This window comes from Mustela nivalis, assembly GCF_964662115.1.
Source record: "Mustela nivalis genome assembly, chromosome: 9".
In the NCBI taxonomy this organism is placed as follows: domain Eukaryota; kingdom Metazoa; phylum Chordata; class Mammalia; order Carnivora; family Mustelidae; genus Mustela; species Mustela nivalis.
Genome location: NC_139028.1, coordinates 38,871,680 through 38,881,210, shown reverse-complemented (window position 1 = coordinate 38,881,210; position 9,531 = coordinate 38,871,680).

Genomic DNA, 9,531 nt, shown 5'->3' with positions numbered 1-9,531 from the left:
GTTGGTTAAGTGTCTGTCTTGGGATCAGGTCATGACTCCAAACTCCTGGGATCAAGCCCCAAATAAGCTCCCTGCTCAGTGGGATGTCAACTTCTCCCTCTCCCTCTGTCCTTCTCCCTGCTTGTGCCCTCTCTCTCTCTCAAATAAATGAAGTCTTTTTTAAAAAGTACACTTTAGGGGTGCTTGGGTGGCTCAGTAGTTAAGTGTCTGCCTTTAGCTCAGGTCATGATCCCAGGATCCTAGGATGGAGCCCTGCATCGGGCTCCCTGCTCACCAGGGTGGCCTGATTCACCCTCTCCCATTCCCCCTGCTTGTGTCCCCTCTCTCACTGTGTCTCTCTCTGTAAAAAAATATAATAAAAAGTACATTGTATTATTGTTAAAGTGTTGTTGTGGGTTTGTTTTGTTTTGTTTTGTTTTGTTTTTCTCCTGGTGGTGTTGGTGGCTCAATCAGCTAAGCATCCAATTCTTGGTTTCACCACAGGTCATGATCTCAGGGTTGTAAGACTGAGCCCCACATGGGCTCTGTGATGTGCATAGAACCTGCTTAAGATTCTCTCCCTTGCTCTCTCATCCTCTGCTCCCACACACACAAGTGCTCTCTCTCTCTCTGTAAAAAGAGATATCAAACAGTAAAACTTGAAATTATCATTATTTTTTTACAGAATGTTATTTCCAATAAATAAAAAAGTGATCAAAATTTTTGTACATTTCATCTTACTTTTTTATAATACTGTACTATATTTAAAATGAGTTTCTGTTATTTGCAACCACTTAGAAAATAGTCCAGATTTCTTCCTAGGTCATAAAGTGTACCAACTTACTCTTTCACTTTGAGATGATAATTTTGTGTGCCCATCTAAATGTCCCTTTCATGGGGGAGAAAGAATTTTTTTAAGTGATAAATATGTTCTTTTGTCTAAATATCAGTGATAGGAACAAAATAGATTAGAGGATTTAGTTTAGCTACTTAGTAACTCTGTGAATTTTGTCAGATCAATCTCTTTTTGAGTCTCTAAAATAAAGCAAACAAACAAAACAGACATCTGTTGTCAAATTCTCAGCATTCTTTTTTCTCTCAGGAACTGCACCTCACTGCCCCATACTGTTCCGATACAATAGTTAATTCTGAAGCACCACCAGTGAGAACACAGGGTTTAGCAGGTGACCGCAATCTGGCCAATCAGAACACCTCAATCCTTTCTCTGCTGTGACAGATCCAGAGATGGGCACATGATCCAAAAAAGCTAATTGAAGGTTCCTTTGTGAGCTTTGCTCTGTGAACACAAAGAGATTCACTTCTGTAAAATGGCAAACACTAAGAAACATGTAAGGCCAAAAAGCTAATTGATGGAGTTGTCAGAAAAACTGAGCTGAGAGTTACAGACCAAAAAAACCCCACCTTAATCCTACCATAATTAAAGTCAGATATACTCCTGATATCTTCACTTAAGCCCTCTCCAACAAAAAGATTTCCCTTTAATGCTTGCACTAGTTCAGATTGGTCTTTGTCACTTGTAATTGAAAGGGTTCGGATGCAGATGGTTAAAAGACAAAATGTGCAGAGTATAAAGACTTGTACAAAACTAAGGTATAACTATCACTCAGGGAATACTATGTTGGCCTCCAAAATTATCATGAATAGAAATTTTTTGTTAGAGAAATATAGTCTGGACTGTACCATGTGGGGTCACTTGATAAATATGAATATACTTATTACATGACATTCAGTCATATCCCATAACCAAAATAAGAGAGGAGCTTTTCTCCTGAGAGTACTCTGAAATTCTGGCAATAATTTTTGGGTAAATACAATACAACTGAGCTCTGATAAACCACACTACATGATAAAGTTTCAAAAGCTGCCTTAAAAAAAGTAATCATTTAGATATATTTTTAATCACAGACTTGCTCCTAAAAATTATTTAAGGGAATAATTTTATATAAACATTGTTTTAGTTGCCAATGTGAGTATTCAGAGAACACAGACGGCTATGATATTTTATATTTTTGTTTCTTCTAGCACTATGATAGCTTCCCTTCCACTTCTAGTATTAAATTGGTTGTTACCTTAAAAGGCAAAAATTAGTGACTATATTTGTCCCTGTTGAAATGGAATAAACAAACAGCTGTGGTTAGTGCGTAGGCATTTAAGATGTTCAGAATGCAGATTGTGGTTTAGATATCTGTCTCACAAAATAGGATTCCCAGGATAGAACCCCATTTAGAAATGTACACAGTCTACAGGTAGAGCAACGACATTGAGGAAAATAAAGTCTGAAAGAGTAGCTCAATTCCTTTATATGTACAATGCTGGAGAGTAACAGTGATGTTAAATCACCCTTCTTCTCTGACATGTGGGTTGGACCATTTTCTGACACATCAGAAAATAAACAGGGAAAATCTGTTTTTAGTCTGTGTTTTTTCCTCTTTACCAAATGGAAAAGAGTCTATAATTTCACACTAAGGTCCTGTGTGTGAAACACAGAAGAGAATGTTGGTACAATAAAAAGAATCCACATTTAATTTAACTCAACATAATGAATAATTTGAACACATACTCACAGTGTGATGGAAACTGGGTGAGAAAGTAAACATACAAATTTATTAATATCCTATTCCCAAAGAGAAGAGTTAGCTATGGAAGACCAATCTATGAAATATACAAAAGGGAAATTTCTCTACTTGGCCATAGGGAGAAGGAAGGTTTGAAACCACATCTATTGGGTTTGAGATTCTACATGTCTATGTTTATGAGCTCCTTCCCCATTGGGATCAAGTAAACAAATAGAATGTTTTGCACTAAGTACCTCTATGAAGACAGTACAAGATGTAAGCTAGCCCATGGGAGAGAATGGATAACTCTCCCTGAGGATGGGTGGGGAAGCTTTTTGAAGGAAATATCTGGATAGGGTTTGTTTTTTTGTTTTGGGGGGTTTTCTTTTTTTTCTTTTTTTTTTAAGATTTCTGGTGGCAGTGGGTGGGGGTAGGAGGCACTTGGGTATCTCAGTTGCTTAAGTAACTGACTCTTAGTTTCAGCTCAGGTCATGATCACATTGGTCATGAGATCTAGCCTCACAACAAGCTCCACACTCAGTGGGGAATCTGCTGGTAGAGTCTCTCCCTCTGCCCCTTCCCCCACTCTCTTTTTCTCTCTCTCTCTTTCCATCTCTAAAGTAATAAGTAAATAAATCTTTAAAAGTTATTTTTTCTCAGATAGTTTATTGGTCAGGTTTCTCCAGAGAAAGAAAACCAATAAAATATGTATGGAGACTTACTATAGGAATTAGCTCATGTGATTTGGAGGCTGAGAAGTCCTATAATCTACCATCTGCAAACTGGAAAACCAGGAGAGTTGATGATGTAATTCAGTGTTAAGTCCCAAGGCCTGAGAAGGGGAAGAGGGAAAAGAGAAGAGAGAAGAGGGTAATTGAATAAGTATTCACTGAATCTGAGGCCTAAGAACCAGGAGTGCCAAAGTCTAAGGGCGGTAAGACAAGTGCTCAGAGACAGCAAGTTCACCCTTCATCCAATTTTTTTGTTCTACTCAGGCTGTTGATGGATTAGATGATGTCCACCCACATTGTGAACAGCCATCTGCTTACTCAGTTCACCAATTCAAATGCTAATCTCTTCCAGAAATACCCTCACAGATGCACCTAGAAACATTTTACTAGCCATCTGGGTATCCCTTAGCACATCAAGTTATTGTAAAATTAACCATCACACATGGGGATGAGCATTCCAAGAAGAGAAGTCCAGAAGGAAATAGGAAAATCAAGATGAAGGACAACTGGCTGGCTCAGTAAAGTGTGTGACTCTCAATCTCAGAGTTGTGAGTTCAAGCCCCAGGTTGGGCATAGAACCTACTTTTAAAAAGGAAAGAGAGAATCAAGATAAATTTGCAGTACAGTTTGAAACTGCTAGAGAATAAAATACATAACTCTGAAAGAGTTGAAAGAAAAACCCCCTTCTTAGTTTGTTTATTCTAAGTATAGAAATGTTCAAATTTATAAATGAATTAATTTCCTCCAAAACCATTGAGGTGTACAAAGTTCTATAACTTCTTGGGTCAAAAGAATCTTCCTCTGATAATGAAGTGGTAGCAGCCATGCCCATAAAATAAAAACCTAAAATAAAAATCTATTCTGTGTCCACACAACTTGAAGACTTTCTCTCAAATAATATTTTAACAGCATTACAGTCATGTTTGTTTATCAGGTACAAAACTGTATGGAACACATTTTGGGTCTCTAGCTCCTCATCCCAACTTGAACCTCAATCCCAATCCCACACTGTCAAACATCCTGGTCAATTCAAAGAGGGTATTATTAGAAAATGGACCTCGTTCCATACATAGGCAAACATATCAGTCTTGCTATCAAATAAAGCCAAATGTATTTCAGATTTTGTCCTTTCCTTAAAGGCAAACTGAACTCCCTCTTCCAGTTCCAATGAAGGTGCTAACCAAAATTGGGTGGCAACACCAAACTAAGGATAAGTCAGGGCCAGGAGACCCCGTAAGTTATAGAATTTATCCTGCGTAACTGAAAGTTGGAAACCACAATTCCAGCTCACCCATATTTAACCATACTTTGGCTGGAGATTTGAGTAAAGTTTTCTCAATCTTTCCATTCTATTTTTAGTTTTGATGATGTATCAACCAAAATGTAATCACAATGTTCCTTTCACATTGTTTGAAAACTGTCTGAGCTTTAACCTCAACAAGCAGATCTCTGGAAAATTAGTAAAAATACAGACTTTTCAGCAAATTCTCTAGAAGACAAGTAAAGCTTTTGAATTACCATATTGAAGTTAAATTATATGTAAAAGAATATTACAATTATTTTATAATGTTAATTTTTTTCACCCATAAATGTGAACACATGGTGTATGAATATACTTTTTCTCTCCAGGGAGGAGCAAGCCAAGTTTTACATCCATTCATGTGTTCAGAAACATTTATTGAACAAGTATGTTATGCTAAGCACTGAGCAAATATAAAGAAGACAAAGAAGACAAGGCCTTTGTCATTGGGATAGAAGAGGCAACCAGCAAAGCAAGCAAATACACACAGGTAAGTGTGCAGCAAAGTGTTACATAGATCTTATGAAAGAAAGGATAAAGCATGGTTGTATTATTAAGTTGACTATGGATCTCTGAAAAGGAGCCATTGGGAAAAGCAACTGTTTATTAAGTGGACATGACAAGTGGCAATGTTGTTAAGGGATTAGGGAAGGGTACTTCAAGCAGAGAAGACAATAGAAGCAAAGGCAAAAAGGCATGGCTTGGCTTTAGACCAGTGTTTCTCAAACTTGTAAGTGTTTAGACCTCTTATAAAATGTTAAATTTCTTTTGTATGTTAGAATCAATTTAAATTGTTTTCTTAACTGTGTAGAAATATAACACCAGGTATAAACTATAATGTTTGTAGCTATTATATAATTATAAAAACAAACATACAGACAAATTAATTATAAAGAAAAACACAAAACTAATATTATTCCAAATAACAATATGAATTTAATGGTATAAGTAATATTTCTTGCTGAAAAAATGTTGTCTCTATTGTTATGAAACTTTTGAAATTGACATGCCAGTACTATTTTAGGATAAATGATGACTAATTCTTTCATCATCTTTTTTTTACTAGAATCATTGCCAGATCTTTATTCATATAGCAAGTTGTGACATCATTTGGCCTTCATTTGTAATGAATGTACCATTTAAAATATTGAGTCTGAAATAAACAAGTGGAAGTACCTTAAACTAAAAAGCTTTTGCACAACAAAGAAAACCATCAATAAAACAAAAAGGCAACCTATTGAATGGGAAAAGATATTTACAAATCATACATTTGATAAGGAGTTAATATCCAAAAAATATAAAGAATTTCTACAACTTACTACCAAAAAATAAACAACCAAATTGAAAAATGGGCAGAGGACTTGAACAGACATTCGTCCAAAGAAGACATATGGGCAACGGGCACATGAAAAGATGCTTAATATCACTCTTCATCAGGGAAATGCAAATCAAAACCACAATGAGATATTACTTCACACTGTCAGATTGGGTCTTATCAAAAAGATAAAAAATAACAAATGTTGGCAAGGATGTGGAGAAAAGGAACCTTTGTGAACTGTTGGTGGGAATGTAAATTGATGCAGCCACTATAGCAAACAGTATGGTGGTTCTTCAAGAAATTAAAAATAAACTACCATATGATTCAGCAATTCCACTTCTGGCTATTTCTCTAAAGAAAACAGAGATAACAATTTGAAAAGATGTATGCACTCCTATGTTCATTGCAACATTATTTACAATAGTCAAGCTATGAGAGCAACCTAAGGGTCTATCAAAAGATGAATGTATAAAGAAGATGTGAGATATATATATCATATGGTATTTATCTTTCTTTGACTTATTTCACATAGTATAATGACCTTTATGTCCATCTATGTTGCCCCAAATGGCAAGATTTCATTCATTTTTCATTTTTTTATATATCACATATATATATGAATGTCACCCAGCAGTGAAGATATAAAGAAAATGTGAGATATATATAAGTACATATGTGTGTGTGTATATATATAAAGAAGATGTGCAATATATATATGTGTATATATACATATAAATACACATATGATTTTCCTTATAAGAGGGATATAAAAAACAAAACAAATGAACAAACAAAACAGAAACGGTCTTATATATGGAAAACAAACTGCTGGTTACCAGAAGGGAAAGAGGATTGGAGGAGGGCAGGCACTGAAGGTGAAGGGGATTAAGAGGTACTGACTTCCAGTTATAAAATAAATAAGTCATGAAAATGTAAATGTACAGCATAGGGACTATAATAAATAAAATTGTAATTATTTTGTGTGGTGACAGATGGTAACTAGACTTATTGTGATTTTTTTAATGTATAAAAATATAAAATCACTATGGTGCATATCTGAAAGCAATAGGAAATTGTATATCAATTATATTTCAATAAAAAGCAGAAAATATGAAGTCACTGTGATATACATCTGAAACCATGTGGATATTGTATATCAATTATACTCCAATAAAAAGATAATTTTACTTCAGTAAAAATGTACTTTAAATAAATACATACACACATATATATACATAAAATTTAAAAAAATACTGTCTGCTTCTCTTCTTTATTCATTTATGTCAGTGTCAATGACAATGAGAGAATTTTGTGGTAGTACTCCATTGGAAAGTGGTCATTTAGATCATTATTACCTGAAATGTGGTCCACAGGGTAGCACCATTGCCATTAACTATGATCTTGTTAGAAATGCCTTGAGCCTACAGAACTTACTAGTCAGATCCTTTACAAGATCTCCAAGTGATTCCTATGCATACTAAAGTTTGAAAAACACTGATCTAGATGATACAAAATATGCTTATATTATTTTTAAAGATAATCATTAAATTAAAACAAAAAATAGAAAACTTTTCATTGAGACCTCTTTAACTCTTAAGGAGCACTTTCACTAGGGGAAATTCCCATTAGGGGAATTTGAAGAAATTCAGGTTGACTGAAGCATAACTCCAGGGGCAAAGATATGGCAATCAATCAGGTTAGAGAGATCAGAGACTGGTTTGGCAAACTAGAAACTTGGACTCTATTCATCAGTCAATGAGGAGCTAGTGAAGAATTATAAGCCCTGGAGAGAGGATGAGATTTGCTTTTTTAGAAAGATTACTCTGGTTGCAATCATGGATTAGAGACTGGCTGAGTAGAGCCACAGAAATGAGCTAAGGGCTTATTTTAATTGCCCAGGCAATGAGGCTAACCTAGTGCTGATGCCAGAGCTAGACAGGAGGAGGTAGACATAAGAGATATGAAGGATATGGCTTGATAACTGATTGCATGTCAAGTTTCTTACTCAGCCAACTAAAGCAGGACATGCAATTTGAAAAGCAGCTTCAGGAAAAAGGAAGAAGTATACCAAAGTGCACATGTTGAGCCTGTGGTAACTTTGGAACAGCCATTGTTGAGATGTCTAGTAGACAGCTACTAGAAAGATGTGCCTGGCAATGTAGATTTGAGTGTAGTAAAAACAAGTGCAAGAAGAATCATTAGGGGATAATTTATGGAGAAGATGCTAAATTTTAAATAATTGCCTTACCTTGCCATATAATCTACACATATATTTTTTATCTTTTATTTCTTTTAAAGATTTTATTTACTTATTTGAGAGAGAGAGCATGAGCAGGGGAAGGAGCAGGGGGATAGGGAAAAGTAGACTCCCTGCTGAGCACAGAGTCCTACACAAGATTCAGCATTAGGCTGGATCCCAAAACCCTGAGGTCATGACCAGAGCCAAAGTCATATGTTTAACCAACTGAGTCACCCAGGCCCCTCTAATCTACACATTTGAACATATTCTTGGAGCTTATTAAATACCTACTTCTGTTTTATACTCTTGACCAGCATTTAATGGTACTTCTCACACTGTCATAGTTAAGAGTCCTGTCTCCTACATTAACAGGAGTAATTTTTATTTATTAATGACTCTATCTACTGTTTTTCTCACTTTTGAACATTTCTTGAAGCAGCTTAGAAGAAAACTATGATTTTTCCTTTTATTTTTTTCACTTGAGAAGAAAATATTTTAATGCTAGCTAACACTTTGTCGTGTTTTAGAGAAGGCTCATCAATAGCAATCTCCTTTGTACATATAGAAGCTACTACTTACTACCTGGAAGAGTAGAAACCATGATCAGAAAGAAAATCTCCCCACCAGATAATTAGGAAAGTATTGGCTTCTAAGAATGATACAAAATGGCCTTTCACTTTTCACCAGTCTCTTGAATCCCCCTAAGATAGAGGGATAGCCTGGAAATTCCCCCTCTCTGTTCTCTCTCCCCCATCAAATGTTCTTGCAATATGTTGATCCCAATTTCTTTTTCTCTTCAACTGTTCCCATTCCTTTCATGAAAGGGAAGTAAGGTCACTCAGGTCATGAGTCATCCTTCTGTCTTTTTTTTTTTTTTTTTTAAGATTTTTATTTATTTATTTGACAGAGAGAGATCACAAGTAGGCAGAGAGGCAGGCAGAGAGAGAGAGAGAGAGGAGGAAGCAGGCTCCCTGCTGAGCAGAGAGCCGGATGTGGGACTCGATCCCAGGAATCTGAGATCATGACCTGCGCCGAAGGCAGCTGCTTAACCCACTGAGCCACCCAGGCGCCCAATCCTTCTGTCTTCTGAGTGAAGCACGTGTAGGACAAGATCTCAACATACTTGCTTCATGTTGATACTAACATTAAAATCTAACACCAGAAGTCACTGTTATAACAAAGGTTCTCCCTTTCCTGTGTTACCTCAATTTCCCTCCCAAAGGAAGGGACTGGGTCAAGAAAAGAAACCCATGTACAACTGTCATTCCTATATAATCTCAGTCCCACCCTTTCTGTGCCTTCCTGGCCTCTCCTTCAGAACAAATAGAACCCAATTGGATAGCATGACAGGTGCATTAGTGGTAAAAAGTTCATAAATAGCCTTCATA